Here is a 16,379-nt window from a genome sequence, read left to right as displayed (position 1 = left end):
AGGGAGCAAGATTCAAGCCTATGACTTCGACATTGAGTGTGTGAGAGAAAGAAGAATCTGATGGTCAATGCATTATCTTGGAAACCTGACATATGCTCTTCGTCCCAAGTATTGGTTGATTGGAGGCCTTGTTTGTTGGTTGAGGACTCCAAGATAACTTTTGCTTACTAGTTGGCGGTTGGACAAATTCACAAAGATGGAGGTATAAGGTGGTGGATAATGCCATCTACTACAAGGATAAGATTTTCTTGGTTTCAAAGATGAAGGAGAAGAACTTAAGAAAAGTTTGTGAGTAATCATTAGTAGGGCATCCTAGATACATCAAGAGATATGGACAAATACATGACACGTTCTCATGGAAGGGCCTCAAGGCGATGTATTGCGATACATCAGAGAGTGTGCCACATACCAACAAAACAAATACAAGCATACCTTACCAACGGGATTACCTTAGCCCTTAACCATTCCAAACCAGCAATAGGAAAGCATTTCAATGGATTTCATTATAAGACTTCCCAAAGCACAAAGCAAGGATTGTATTTACATGTTGGCTTAGTGTTTGACCAAGTATGCTCACGCCTTCACCATTTCAACAAAGATTCAAGCAATTCAAGTTGTAATGTTGTACTTTCAAGAGATTTTCGAGTTACATGGGCTTCTAAGGAAAATAATCAATGACAGAGGTAATATGATCCTCAATGCTTTCTAGATGGCGCTTTCCCAGTTGTCAAGCACTAAGCTGACTTTGAGTACTAGTTACCACCCCCAAACGAATGGACAAAATGAGATCATGAACAAGTGGGTGGAGGATTACTCACAAAACTACGTAGCAATGCAAGACAAGGCATGGATCCATTGGCTACATCTAGGAGAGTACTGCTACAACACCACCTATTACATATCAATTGGAATGTTGCCCTAGAACCACTCTATGACTGAGGCTATTCCGTTTCTGGATTTGGCATTAAAAGATAGTAGGGTGCTTAAGGCCAAGGATTGGTGGCAAAAGAGTCAAGATATCTTTCAGTCCCTCAAGGATAATCTACAACAAGCCTAGAATCAATAGAGAATGTACACACATTAACATTGGATTGGGTGTAGTTTTGAGCCAAGAGATTTGGTCTATGTTCATCTACAGCTCTACAGGCAATATTCTTTAAAAAGTAGTGCACGAAGAAGCTTAAGCCTCACTTCTATAGACCCTATAAGGAGATTAGGCAGATTGGAGAGGTGGCATGTGAGTTGGCGCTTTCAGAGAACAACAGGATACTAATGTGTTTCACGTCTCTTGCCTGAAGAATCTTCCTGGGCAGCGAGTGACAATTTTGAAGGAGCTTCTGCCACTTGATGATGAGGTCAAGTTTGGATAGGAGCCAGTTGATGTCATAGATTTCAATGAAACGAGACCAAGTCCTGTACAATCAAGGAGTATTTGATCAGGTGGAAGGACTTGTCAGCTGAGGATGCCACATGGGAGAGAGCATGATTTGGAGCATCCTAATCTGATATTGCTTGGAGGCAAGTGACTCCAAGAAGGGGAAACTATAATGTTCCCCCTTTCTTCAGCGGGACAAATTCATGAAGAAACCTTACAGCTCATAGGGTCCCCCATGAGCTATTAAATGTTTGTAAAAGGCCCATTTTGTGGTGCACTTGTGGCATCACGTTCCTTGGATTGGACCTATTTTCCATTTGAAACTGTGGTGCCATATCTTGTCTTGCGGACTTGCTTGTTTTCAAATGCATTGACATCATATTTATCTCGGCTTTGAGAGAGCATCATAATCATCGGTCCACTTTTGTATTCATTTATCTTAGCAAATCTGTATTGGAATTCATTGGGAGGTAGCAGTTTCAGAGGTGAAATATCCTCCTCCCTAGTTTGCTATCGATCCCAATTTGGTGAAGTCTCTTCAAGAGTAAATTGGATTGCCACCATTTCATATCTTGTCATATGCAGATTAGCGATCATACAATTCTTGCATCTGCGATTCCAAGTGCCGCAGTTCACAGCGTCATTCATCAGAACATAAAAATTGTGATATTGGCATCAGTCTTAGCAGGAGCAGCGATAAATACAGATTTGCAACAGCAGGAAGTCTACATAACAACAGCACATATATTCATACCACTGCGAGAAGTAAGAGTAAGCATGATTCGTAACTCTGAGATAACAGAAGCAGCAGCACATATATCGTCAGAAATAGCAGAGAGGGATCTGCTACAAACATATGCAATTGAGTATTGGTGACACCAATAGTATATCAGTGAAGATATACAGTGACATCTTACACCTCTACAATATCATTCATTGCCGATTACCATCAAGGATATAACAGCAGCAGCATCAACAGCAGTAATAGAAATATAGATCAAAGACAAAATGGGAGTTTTATACATTTCAGAGGCAACAGCACATCAGCGATACAACCCTTACAACTCAGTGTGGTATAATACCGGTGTGAAGCAGCGCCAACATCAGTAAGACAGACATGCTAACACCAGCATATCCAAAATTCAGACATCTGCACATTGAACACCCTGTTATTGGCACATCTGCCGTACTGACATGGTCCTTCCACATCTTCCAAGGAGGAATAATCATTAGAAGACCAAGCTGCGAGTTTTCTTTAGATTTCCATGATTGTAATAAGCAGTTGCAATCATTTGAACAATAAATGATATCAAAGATTGCTCGTCTATCATTGCATTTTGTCTATTCTGTCTTGCGCATGCTTGAAATATTTCATTGTGAGATGTAATACTATCCTAAATTTAAAAATATTGATTAGATCCTACCAAAATTCACTTTACATGACACTTAATATTATCCTGAGCCTTTTTCTGCAACAAATCTTTTACATCATTTCAAAGGTCAAATGTTATCAAAAGTAGATTCTTAGCTCCAAAGGAGAGCTTGCAATTTACCCTAGCCTATAAATGGTTTTGTGTGGCCCATTTTTGTTCCCTTTGTTCCCTATGTTCCCACCTGTTAGAGAGCATTTCCGTTTTCCATGGTATTTAGTTTGGTGTTTCCCTTTTTGTGATGTGATATACAGTTTGTTATCCTTAAGGTGATTTAGAGTGATCAACTTCGTAGTTTGGGTGATTAAGGAATAGTCTATATCTCTCTTGGCCAATTGACAATGCACCAGTATTCCTACAAAACAAAGATATTATAGTTCTATGCCCTAAGTATACACCATGGTCCCCTAGCAAAGCCAATTGTTGTATCCATACAGATTTTTGTATTGTGTCAGGTTTAAAGCTAAAATTCATCATTTTCAAAAGGATAATGTTGTTTGTGTCATTGTTGTTCTCTTTCTTTATTCACGAGATTGGGGGTGGAATGAGGCTTCCAAAAAGATTTGTCAAAATGGAGAAAAGTGGTTTTTGTCAAAGAAATTTCACAGGTACAAGCAAGCACCTACATAAAGAAAAGAAAAAAGAATAAAATCAAGAGGTACATGTCCTGCTTCTACCATGTTGAAAAGCTGCACATGTTATAAACCATAGATCATAGTCTTTCTTTTGGTTTCCTACAGTCAATCTCATTCAGTAGTCAATTTGCATCAAATGCTTTTGTCTTAGTTTCCAGCAAGCATTTGTACTTAGTACAACAACATATTGTAATAGCAAATTTGAGTGATATTGATATTTGCTTATTTGATGAACTTCTAGCATATTTAAATGTTATATCCAGCTCCAGCATGTTGGTATTATTCATGAAATTTACTAAAGCAAGTTTCGTAATTACGAAGACGTGCAATATTGGAAAGCATGCATTTGTAATTACTGAAGCAACATTTTATAATAAAGGAAACTTCTTTCCAATTTGTGTGTTATCCTTTAATATTTGACATATCTATTTTAATTTTGCAACCCATTGTAATTTGTAACAACTTAGTGTACATTGTGTTTATTTCAATAATATATAAATTAATTATTACGCATCCACCATATTCTCTCACCTTCCCCTCGTAGAATCTAGGTGATTGAAATTACTTATGAGTTAAATAATAATATTTACTCATCGTATGCTCTCACCTTGCCCTCACAAGGTCTTGGTAAACAAATACTGGTAAAAAAATTACATAAATATTTTGTGGGTCTCGACAACAGAGATTACATGTTAGAACACATTTTATATTAATAAGTTTAATAAGGGCAATGCAAAGGTATCAAAGCATATTTTTATATAAGTTTTCTTGAGAACATTACCCTTGTGTAGGTAGTGTTAGTGTAAGTAATTAATTACTATTTACACTTTACTTAAATTCACTTAGGTTAATGCATTATTATATTAGTTGTCATGTAGACACCTAGAAGTATGCATTGTCATATGAGTTGTCTTGTTGACAACACAGGAGTTAGCAACTAATTTAAGCACATGGTGTCTACAACATCTCTTCACGAGATAAACCTATGCAGGCTTATCCTCTCCTCATCGCACAAAAGTCTGTGCTCAATGGAGGATAATCCACTTCTGGTGGACGTGTGCTTAGTTGTCATACTTATCACTTTGTTGACTCCTAGTTATCCTAGATGCCTTTATATACAAGCACTTCTAGTGTGTATACATATCAGATATTCATTCTCGCTATTGTTATTATGATCATACATTACTGGTCCATATTGTGTTAAGTTCTTGAGCTTCTTGATCTTGGTGTCATTTTGCCCTAAGGCAAATTCTTACATGGTATCAGAGCTATACCAAATTCTTACATAGTATTAGAGCTGAGGGAGCTTCCTTTCATAGCCATTGGAGACCATTTTTGCTTCACCTTTTGGAAGACCACGATTTAGATCCGGAGTATCAGCAATTATTTGGAGCATTTAGAGCCAAAGCGACCCTCACCATTGCATTCGAAGCATCGATTCGGTGAATTTTGACTATAAATTTGCCTACCCTAGGCCATAGTCAAATCTGAGGCAAAAAAAATTTGCAAACCGAAACCCGAAGGCCTGATTTGCGAAATTGGCATGATCTCTTTAGATCTGTGCAATTAATTTTTCAGATCTGAATATTTTTGCATTTGTGCAATTTTTTTCGGATTTGCATCTACAAAAAATTGGCCTTTTAGGCTAGTAGGAGAGATTTTTGCAAGTCAAAATTGGAGCTTGCTACTACAAATCAAATATTGACATCATATTCAGAAGGTCAAAAAACCCCCAAATCAACTTTTGTTTCATCAAAATCGAACATCTGATGTGAAATCTAAAGTCATTTGATTTTTGGAGGTGCGACAGTGATGATTCAGGAAAAATAATTAAAGAGGTGATTTTCAAACAGCGATATCTTCCTTATACGGACTCCTTTGTTCGAGCAATTTTTTTTGTTTTAGGGTAAAATTTCGTGATCTACACATTGGTGCAGGATGTTTGAGATTTTTGTTCCTGAATTTTTCTGCAAATCACAAATTCCGATATTTGCAACTTCAAAGGCTTAGTTCGGGCTCATCTGGACACATAATCAAGTTCCTTTTTTTTGAAAGTGCATAATTTTTCGTCTACTTTCTAGATCTACAAACAGATTAAAGGCTTCTGTGGACAAAAATACTAGTTTCAGAAACAAATCTTTTTTTGTATTGTATTGCTTTCATCAAACTTCAAAATTGTTGTATATCTAAGCTACATTGCTAAGTACCATATTTGAACTCCAAGAGGAGGTTGTAAACAGCAAAATCAGAAGTCCACTTAGGCCCTAAATTGGCAAGTGGCTATAGTAATTGCACTAAATATAAAGTGTCAAATCATGCATTAGGGGGGGTTTCTTTGATTTTTTTGCATTTTGGGGGTGCATACATTATTTGATCTCATGGAGTCATGTCAAAAGCGTCAATTTGGTTTAAAATTGAAATTGACAAAAAAGGAACTATCAAAAATGGAGTGCTTTGATGATTGATCATCTAAGAGAAAATAAGGAATTATTTCCTTATCTATGTTCCAAAGAGCTACCCTCTTACACTGATCAATCGATTCTGAGAATAATTTTTCAAGCTCTTTTTTATAAATATCAGTATGGATTGTTTTGTTCTCCTTAGAAAGGCAAGTGATCCTTATGACCTTTGGATGCGTCTTTGGAAAGCATATGGAGATCCACAAGTCCCTCCATTCCCAAAGGACATTCTCCCTCCAGTCACTCCAGTTATGGTAACTACAACTCCAGTTGAGATAATACCTCCTGATGCTCCTGTTGCTCCTACTGATCCAGTTCTAGCCACAAATGCTCCTAATTCAGTGCAGCAGGAAACGCCATGTCTTCCTATTTCAGCTTCATGGGATGACTTCCTTCCAGACATTGCAATGTTGTTTGTGGAGTCTTACATTGAAGATGCGGGAGACATTATTGATGACATCCATCTTTTCTTTGTTGAGGAGAACTCTTCTTCACTTGTTGCAAGGGAACACTCTGACCCTCAACCACTTGATCTTTCTTTTGAGACTGACATGACTGTGGACACTTCTTTTCAGCAGTTGGAAGAGGACTCTTTTACTTCAAAGGAAACATATTAGTCTTTGAAGATTGTATTCCAATTTCCTCAAACATCATACCTTTTGAGGATTCTTTCTACTAGTTGGGGAGCATTCTCTACTACACCTATGGCACCAATTCTTCCTACAAGGAGGAACATCATTCAGTTTTCATGGTGCAGCTTCTTCAGTCATCAAGGAGCTTCTTTCATGGGTGTGCATTCATCATTGAGGGGAGGCTACATTGCTTCTCTTCCCATATCTTCCTATAAGGATGATTCCTTGTCCTTGGAGTTTGATTCACTTTGATACATGGACATGTTACCTTGTTTGCCACCTTCTTTTGGGCATCCACCAGATTGGCTTGTGGCATCTACATTCATCAAGGACTTGTCAACATATGAGCAGACTTCAAAGGCAGCATCTATAGCATACTACATATGAATTCCTCATCCATCTTCCTATCCACAGTGGGAAGCATACTCGCACCTATACTTGGTGTATCTTCTTCCTAAAGGAAGAAATGTTGTTTGTAGGCATTGGATTCTCTTTTGTCTTCAAGCACTCATCATTAGGAGATCTTTCACTAAGGGGGGGATTTCATTTCTCCATATTTCCTTCTTATGGAGGGATTCTCTATTGTATATGCATGATGTATGTCATAATGGGGGAGTCTTCATTACTCCATCCTTGTATGCATCTTGTATTTCTTCATCTCTCTTTCTAGAGACGAGTTTTTCCCACAAGGCTTTCCCTCTTTCTCCATTTTCAGAGAAATTGCATAGCATTGTATGTAGAGCATCGCATTTGCACATCGGTACCTAACATGGCCTAGTAGCTGAAACCCACATTGCATCTTGCATTTAGCTTTGTGAGCGGGCGGGGTGTTAGTGTAAATAATTAATTACTATTTACACTTTACTTAAGTTCACTTAGGTTAATGCATTATTATATCAGTTGTCATGTAGACACTTAGGAGTATGCATTGTCATAAGAGTTCTCTTGTTGACAACACAGGAGTTAGCAACTAATTTAAGCACATGGTGTCTACAACATTTCTTCACGAGATACACCTATGCAAGTTTATCCTCTCATCATCGCACAAACTTTTGTGCTCAATGGAGGATAATCCACTTCTAGTGGATGTGTGCTTAGTTGTCATACTTATCACTTTGCTGACTCCTAGTCATTCTAGATGCCTTTATATACAAGCACTTCTAGTGTGTATACATATCAGATTTTCATTCTCACTATTGTTATTATGATCATACATTATTGGTCCATATTGTGCTAAGTTCTTGAGCTTCTTGATCTTGGTGTCATTTTGCCATAAGGAAAATTCTTACATGGTATCAGAGCTATACCAAATTCTTACAAGCAGTAACTAATTGATAAACTGCTCAGAAAAGAATTCCATCCACTAAATAAATGAATCAAGGGCAAGTCAAATCCACAACCCACCAAGAATTTAAGTGAAAAACACAAAAATTACAGTGTCAAGCAGCTTCAACATTAAACGTTAAAAAAAACTTTTCTGGGCATTTGAGAGAGTGGGAACTAAATACTCATTGAACCAAAAAGAAAGTTGAAACTAGAAGCAGAGCTACTGCAAAAATCCAGACAGAGAATAAATGCAGTAGGCAGGTGCAAAAAGCGAGGGTAATTTGATCACATTGAATATCCTGCCATTCACAATCTACTTTCTCAGAATGCTACCATCACCTGAATGACTAAAATGACGGTTAACCATAAAAAAAATTGAATTGCTTTTACATCTTCATTTGTATACTTGTGCTGCCCACATATGAGAATTTCTATAACAGCAGACTGTCATGGATGATTAGAGTGATACTGCAGGAGGAACCTAATTTATATTTAGATATCTGTCATCTCATTCACAAAAACCACAAGCTCAATTTTTTCATTGTTTGCTCCAATTGTCATAGCCATAATAAGACATCCCTTATGGCTTTTATATTATACACTGTGCAGGCCTGAAGTTTAATTCAATGTTTTCTGCACAGGAGGAAAAACTTTTTAGTCAAAGATGTCGCTCTTTCGACAGCCCAAATTCAAACTAAAGAAAAAAGACCTTCTATGAGACATAAATTTAAAAAGTGTAGCATTCATAATATCATACCTGGGGATGCGAAGAAGTCACTGACTTACTAATTAGATTAAGCAATTTATTATGTGTATGTACCTAATTTAAACAATCTATGTGAAACAAGTATTAATCCAACTCTATATAACTGTGATGGGTGCATAACAAAGGACCTTTGGCACCATTCAAACTCAAGGAAATGAAGAAGTTCAATACTAAAGACAGTAAAGTTCATGGTGGCACGACAGTTTATCATTATGATTAGATGTAAATACTAATATTCTCAGTGTTTCTCTGAGTTTTCCAGGATGTGGCAACGAGGGAATTCACCTTCAGAGAAAGCAAAAAAATTGTGAATTTTGAGGTTGGCAAAGGGAAATGGAGAAGTACAATACTAAAGACAGTAAAGTTCATGGTGGCACGGCAGTGTATGATTATGATTAAGTGTAAATACTAATATTCTCAGTGTTTCTCTGAGTTTTCCAGGATGTGGCAACAAGGGAATTCACGTTCAGAGAAATCAAAAAAATTGTTAATTTTGAGGTTGGCAAAGGGAAATGGAGAAGTTCAATACTAAAGACAGTAAAGTTCATGGTGGCATGACAGTTTATCATTATGATTAAGAGTAAATACTAATATTCTCAGTGTTTCTCTGAGTTTTCCAGGATGTGGCAAGGAGTTAATTCACCTTCAGAAAAAGCAAAAAAATTGTGAATTTTGAGGTCGGCAAAGGGATGGCTATTAAATTCGACTTTGACAAATCAAAAGCAGCTGAAATTAAAAAGTTAATACCATGTGCTGCATTTGCAATTACAATCCCCCCTTTCAGCCTTAAAGAATTTTAAATTATATTCCCTCAAAAGTTGCCTATTTTAGTTATCTGCACCAAAAAAAAGAGGCTACCCAGTCTTGAATAAAAGGAGGCATCCCCTACATGTTAATACAACATCAGGAATGCTGCCTCGACAGAGGGAGGGATCCCCATGGAATGCTGATTATTCTATAATCAGTATGTCAATATAAAAATACCAAACAACTAGTCCTATAGTCGATCATTGCATGCTGTGTCTGAACATCTCTAGAGTTTATAGTGGTAAATGATTCCTTATTGTTTATTTGAAGGTTAGTTTAATTTTTTCTTAACTTACTATTTGCAAATCAAACAGATAAATCTATATGGCAAACTTATTATTCACAAGTCGTACAGATAAATCTAGACGGCAGACTTAGCAGTTGATGAAGGAGCATACATGGTAAAAAAGCTATCTTCATCAACCAAAAAGAGTGAAATTTTTTAATTTGCTATAGTTTGGTAATTTATTAAGTTAGAAAATACGTCGCAATATTAGACCAAATAATTATTTTAAATTATTGGTCACTTAATAATGTTGCAAATTTTTGGGTAGGACATAATGTAGGAGACAATTTTAATATTTGATAATTCAAATTTGTCAATCTTCGGGTGAGTTATCAGGAGTTATAAGCTTTATGACAACTCCTTAATTAGTCCTACAAAATAGTGACATCTGGGTGCCCATGTGTTGCCCCATCTGGGAGGAGATGGAAGGCAAGTCTACCATTTTAGCATATTGCAAAGTGAAGCAGGAAAAACATTATTTGCTATTAAGGGCGACTACTAAACAGATTTTATGGCTTTTCAAGGTTTTGCATAGCATTTAAGTAAGGCCAAATTGGGTTTATGGAAGCTTTAACTTATTATTGGTTTGGCAATTTAGTAGATAATTTTTGTCAAAAGTTCTAATTTGCAGGTTGTGGGTGTGGGTTTTTGGAGTTGTTCCAACCCATGCTATGGCAAAACCAAAGTTATTTTGCAGCTCACTCAATCATATAAAGTAATGCATTGTATTTGGAATCAAGGGCTTTGGCTGCAGGTTGAAAATGAGAAATTAGTTAAAGCTAGGAGGTCTAGTCAGAGAATGAGTTGCAGATTCGAATATGTAAAGGTAGAAATCAGATTTGCAGGAGGTATTGCTGTTGTAATTTCTTCTTGCAGGTGGTTTTGTTATGGTATACTAATTTGAAGGTGATTTTCTGAAGCCATCAAGCTCAGAATCGCAGACAGTTTCATAGTTTGTATTCATATTGAAGTTTATATAAGGTTGTTGTAGATCAGTTTTATATGATTTTAATGATTTTTATCAGCCCTATGGCTGTCATATCAATGTAATTTCAGTTACGCAATGTTTGCATGTAATTTCTAGAGATTCTAAATGAGAAACAAGAGACTGTTTTTGCAGATTTTAAAGTTATTATAAGGCATTTTAGAAGTTACTTTGTCCGATGTTGTGTGTTTAAGATTGAGGGCACATGTAGTTTTCCCTATGCATCAACAGTCTGACACAAGCTTTCGAATTAGTAAAATACCAAACCTTAAGCACACTAGCCAACTGAAGCATAACTTCTAGAGACTCTGACAATATGATGAGACTCTGACAATATGATGAGAACAATGGATAAAATAAAGTTTTTCTTTCAATTTATAGTTTGAACTTTACAAGAAAAACTCGTGTTCACATGATAGCTGGTAAATTCAAGGTAATTGAAAAGAAACATTGCAATATGTGCTCAAGATTTCTGAGGCTGCCAAAACATTCCTTTCCCATAAATTTCTGATAAATCGTGATTAAACGTGGATATAATGGTAAAGCAAAAAAACAGAAACTCTAACTAGAAGCAGGCCATAAACTGGCATTGATTACAAAGCTCTGAAATTTAATCCTACGTTTTATATTGTGTCTTACAAAAGAACTAGGCGGGCTCAGCCTTCCAGTCACACAACTAGATTGTTATCACTAGCCAGTTACTATTTTCTAGTCTAGCATCAACGCATAAAGAGTGATCAAAAAACAAGATCCCCAAGAATTACTGATATGCACCTGACAGACTAGGGCAAACTGAACCAAAACAGGTTTTCTGGGATACTTTTGAGAGAAAACTAAATAAATAGATTATAATACAAAGGCAAGATACGCTATAAAAAAAGGCAAATGACTCTAAATCTTAATCAGGACACTTCAAGTTTTACCGTACCAGATTCCCTTAACAGAATATTGAAGAAAGTAGCCCTGAGGGTATCCTAATTTACTTTAGCTGAATATGCGAAACTGCCTGAGACAAGTTTAATCTACCATTAAAATACGACGGAAATTAAAAAGTTACTGATAATTTCGAAATGGGCTATACAAATAGAAGCTCCACCCGCACCACGTATGAATTTTAATTCAAACTCCCCTTTCCCTACTACATGTAGATTTACAGGTGGTTCGGTTCCCTACGTTATATTCCCATTTGAAAGTGGCATGTTATCTGTAAATACAAACGCTCACTCTCCACCTAATAGAGCTTAATGGATACAAAATTAAGTCAAACAAAAGTTCGTTCCTCATCAGAGATACCAGTTGGCCTTTTGGCGTGGCTTTAAATTGACAGGTACCTGACAAAAGTCCCTTATTCAAATAAAAAAGAAACACCGACATACATATTGAAGAAGAGTTGTCTTATAAACAGAAACAAAGACAGAATGCCATCCTTCTCGACAAAATAAGAAAAAAAAGGGCATTGGATTGCAGGAAGGCCTATATCTGATCTGATAAATGCATTATGAATCGAAAAGCTGAAAAATATTCGATCTGGTTGATATAATAAGGAAAAAATAAACGCCCCACATTCCAAACCAGGGTTGAAATTCCATTAAATCCCGGATTAGAAATACACAAATCATTGAGAGAGGTCAATACAGGTTTCAGCCAAAACAATGTTTATACAGTTCTATCATGGAGCAATGAAAAAAACAATTAAAATAAACATTCCCAAAGAACAACCCCGTAAATGAAAAAGGGAATGGATTACCTGTGGAGGAAACTGGTGGATCGAGCGCCCCCTCCTGAGAAAATTGGAATGAAATGAAATGATGGTCGTATAAAGAGGCCAAAAGATATTAGATTCTGTGGCCAACATGTATGCACATTTCCAATGTTAGGTTTATACGATTAAAACATGGATTATCTAAGGAAACGTATTTTTCTTTTCCTCTTCTCCTACCTGTGATAAGGTTACAAATTTTGTGGTCGATACATGAACTCGAGGTTATCTCCTAGTAAATTTGATATGCATTCATTTGTTTAATATGATGAGCATTGATTACAAAATTATGTTGAAATTTACAATGTTGAAAAAAAAATGATAAAGGCATATTTGTGTAAGGTATATATATATATATATATATATATATATATATATAATTGTAATTGGTTTACTTTAACTAGTTATTAATAAAATGGTTTCAACCAACTAAAATTTATTATTTTTAGTTTTTAAAAGTTTTGAAATATTTTATAAAGTAACATGTACAAATTTTAAATAGTAAAATGATGAAATTGATTTATCTTCACTCTTATTCTCGATTAAATTTACAAATCCAATATTTAATATTAAGATGAGATTTTTATGTAAATAAATCAACATATATATTAAAATTATGAAAATTTAACTTTTGTATACTATTTTTATATTTTAAAATAAATAATTTTAAAATATATATATTTTCTAGTATTATTAAAAAATTAATTTATTATTTATCATTTACACTTAAGTTAATAATAAATCATTGGTTTTATTTTAAAATTAGATTATTAAATTTAATATAGTTAAATTATATGTAATTGAATATTATAACAATAGTTATAATGAAAATTAATTATAAATATATTAATAGTTAAATTATATGTAATTGAATATTATAACAATACTTATAATAAATATTTTAATCATAAACATATTAATTGTTCTAACTATAATCAATTATTTGACAAATACTAGCCATTACCACATGTTTCAATTTGATGTGGGCTTCATTACACTAGGGCGACTATTTTTATTATTTACGATAGTCTAGCTAGATAACTTTTTTAATTTAGAGAACATTGTAGATAATTATAAAGGAAAAATATAATTTATTTGTTTATGATTGTGAATTGTATGTAAGTTTTTTTTTTTTTTTTTTGTGTATTTATATATGCCTAAAATTTTACAAGCAAATATGGCAATTTGGTGAATCTCATATGTTGATTTTTGACCCACGTGGAATGAACTATACATCATCTTAATATTTCTCTAGTTTGATGATAGTTTTAATATTTCTCTAGTTTGATGATAGTTTTCTTTTATTTCTTGTCCTCCCAACTATCATATAAAGTCTTTCCTTCAATCTCCAAGTCTTCACACATTTCCAAAAACTATTTGCAAATCAGTAACGAGAGGGATGTTTAAGTGGCTTGATTTAATTGTAGGTTCATTTAGGCAACCAACCTTGGAAAAATAGGTGACCCTATTATCTTTAGAGAATGCATGATTACTTTTGTCCAAAATATTTTGCCACCATTTTTGTTTGTGATTAAGTACTCTTGTTAATCAGCACTCCCACTAAATAATTCAACTCTCCCCTTGACTCTCAATTATCTCTTCAATCGTCTATCCATCATCTCTCAAATCTTGCCCTAATCTCTTCTCCTACATTGAAAAACTTCTAGCATGTGAATATTATAATTTCCTTTCTATTAGAGAGGTCCATTATTCATTATAGGTTTTCCAAATAGTTACTATGAACTCATATGTTGAACACTCCTCTAGATGTTTGGGAGGTGAGTTGAATTAGCATGCACTAAAAACTAAAACATTTACTTCTGCAAATGATTATCAATTATTTTATCCAACCCACTATCAATAAAAGATATTGCAATGACAACACAAATACATGAATGCAAAATTTGAATGTGGAAAACCTAATGAAGGAAAACCCATAAAGAGAATCAAACTCACTATATGAATAACTTATTACAGGAGTTTAGGCCATATGCAAAGGGGTGCACCACCCCTAGATAAAGCTTGTTGGCCAAGGCAACAATCTAAAGGTAAGATACAAAGACTTTTGCAAACTAAGGCACCAATGTTAGATCAAGATGCAATTTAAATGAAGACATGTAATTATGCTAAATGAACTAATTTGAAGCACATTCTTTGAAATGTCGGTTATAGTTTTCTATTTAATATATTTGTGATTGATTTCATATATACTTTTGTTCACATTCGCATTTTTCAATACCTCATATGATCATAGTCATCACACTTCTTAAATCTCTGAAGGATGTCCTCCTTTCTATATCCAATGTAATACAAATAACATCTATTGAGATCACCTAATAAGATGTAGCCCATAACACATAGACCCTTGATTCCATCCACAATCTCTTAAGTATGCAGAAAGAAACTAAAGTGTGTGGAGCATTAAACCATGTTCATGTGCCTTCTCTTAGATCTAAAAATTTCAACATGGTCATTGCACACCACTATAAGGATCAAAACAACTTGAGCTATCCATGAAGTATGAAGTTATTAATACTTGTTGACCAAACAAATAAAAAATGTGGTGCAAACCAACATGACTTCTATAAATGTACAATATAACATCACTTAACAATATATATGCACACACATATTGGCATAATTGATGGTGATTTCTTGAAGCACATGTTTTACGGTGATTGAATTAGTTATTATTTTTCATTGATGTTAACTTAATAGTTGGTTATAAATTGTTTACTTGAAATCCAAATTATTTATTGTGTAAGTGACAAATCAAGTGTGTGATTGATTTGTGTGATGAGTTAGAGTGCACAATTTGTATAGGAGAATCGTGTATATTTCTAGTTGTTGTGTATATAATTTTAATTACTACACATTAGTATTGAGTGAGTTATAACTAATTAAAGTGAGACAATTTAATTGGATTGGCCAGCGTGTGATAGACAATGAATGATTTGATTGGTTTATCAAATAAGTGTTGTTTCAAGTAATTAAATTCAATATTTACGATGTTTAATAAGTTGTTGGATCATGGTTAGAGTTGTGTTTGATTTGGTTTTATAGGAAGACATGTTTTGGGTCGATTAAAGAGAATGACGAAGGCAAATTAAGAACAAATTAAATTTTTCTTACAGTGACTACCCCTAGTTTTCTCAAGTATGTTATAGTGTTGAATTCTTTTAGGCTAGCTTTCATGATTATGTGATTTGATTTAGTGGTACTTGGTTACTTGATTTGGTTGATACTATATACATGTTTGGACTATATATTTAATGAGCTACTTCATACTTGGATATTTTATGTGTTCATAGTTATTCATTTGATGATGATGCTTTATATACTTCATATAGTGATTTTAGTTTCTTTCATGATGACAATTATATGGATGATTTATATGTGGTTATATGGTTACATACCCCATACTTGCACGTGTATGGTGTGCATGTGAGAGAGGGAGTCGTAGTCACCTTCTAGTCGTTATCTATATGATGTACCACTCCTTGCCATTGCTTGTTTAGTTTAGATATATATGCATATGTACATGTTCAACTTTTATGCAAATTATAGGTATCGGGTATTGACTTCCCTAAATTGCCAAGATGAGTGTGCCCTATCACAATATCTCAATGGTAAAAGAGGGGAGATAGTTCTCAAGCCCAAATCTTAAACCTGAGCCTAATTGTCTTAAGATAAAGGATAAGTATCTGATTTATTTACCTTTCTAAATTTTTCAAAGTGGCATGAATCTGAGATCTTGACCCTTGAGTTCGATTTCTTACTTTGCATTTTAGTTGACTTCTTATTTGAGTATGTGGCTCTTTTTTTAATTTAAAGAGTAATTAAATCAGCCAAAGAGATTATTAAAATATTTAATTAAATGATCATTCTAAGAAAGAAAAGATTTTTTATTTTATTTTTA

The 16,379-nt window shown here is 34.4% G+C and overlaps 1 protein-coding gene across 1 annotated transcript in view; it reads right to left on the bottom strand.

The window, feature by feature from the left end:
* LOC149539701 (chaperone protein ClpC2, chloroplastic-like) overlaps nucleotides 1–12,493 on the bottom strand; it is a 35,875-nt gene extending 23,382 nt beyond the window's left edge. The window contains exon 1 of the mRNA XM_089800914.1: nucleotides 12,449–12,493. The gene's annotated coding sequence lies outside the window, so the exon portion shown is untranslated. The remainder of the gene's footprint in view (nucleotides 1–12,448) is intronic.
* Between the last annotated feature and the right edge of the window lie 3,886 nt (nucleotides 12,494–16,379).

This window comes from Cupressus sempervirens, chromosome 9 (assembly GCF_028749045.1).
Source record: "Cupressus sempervirens isolate cs-2001-9-10 chromosome 9, ASM2874904v1, whole genome shotgun sequence".
Lineage (NCBI taxonomy): Eukaryota > Viridiplantae > Streptophyta > Pinopsida > Cupressales > Cupressaceae > Cupressus > Cupressus sempervirens.
Note: the sequence above shows the minus strand (reverse complement) of the source record. Positions and strands in the feature narration are given on the sequence as shown.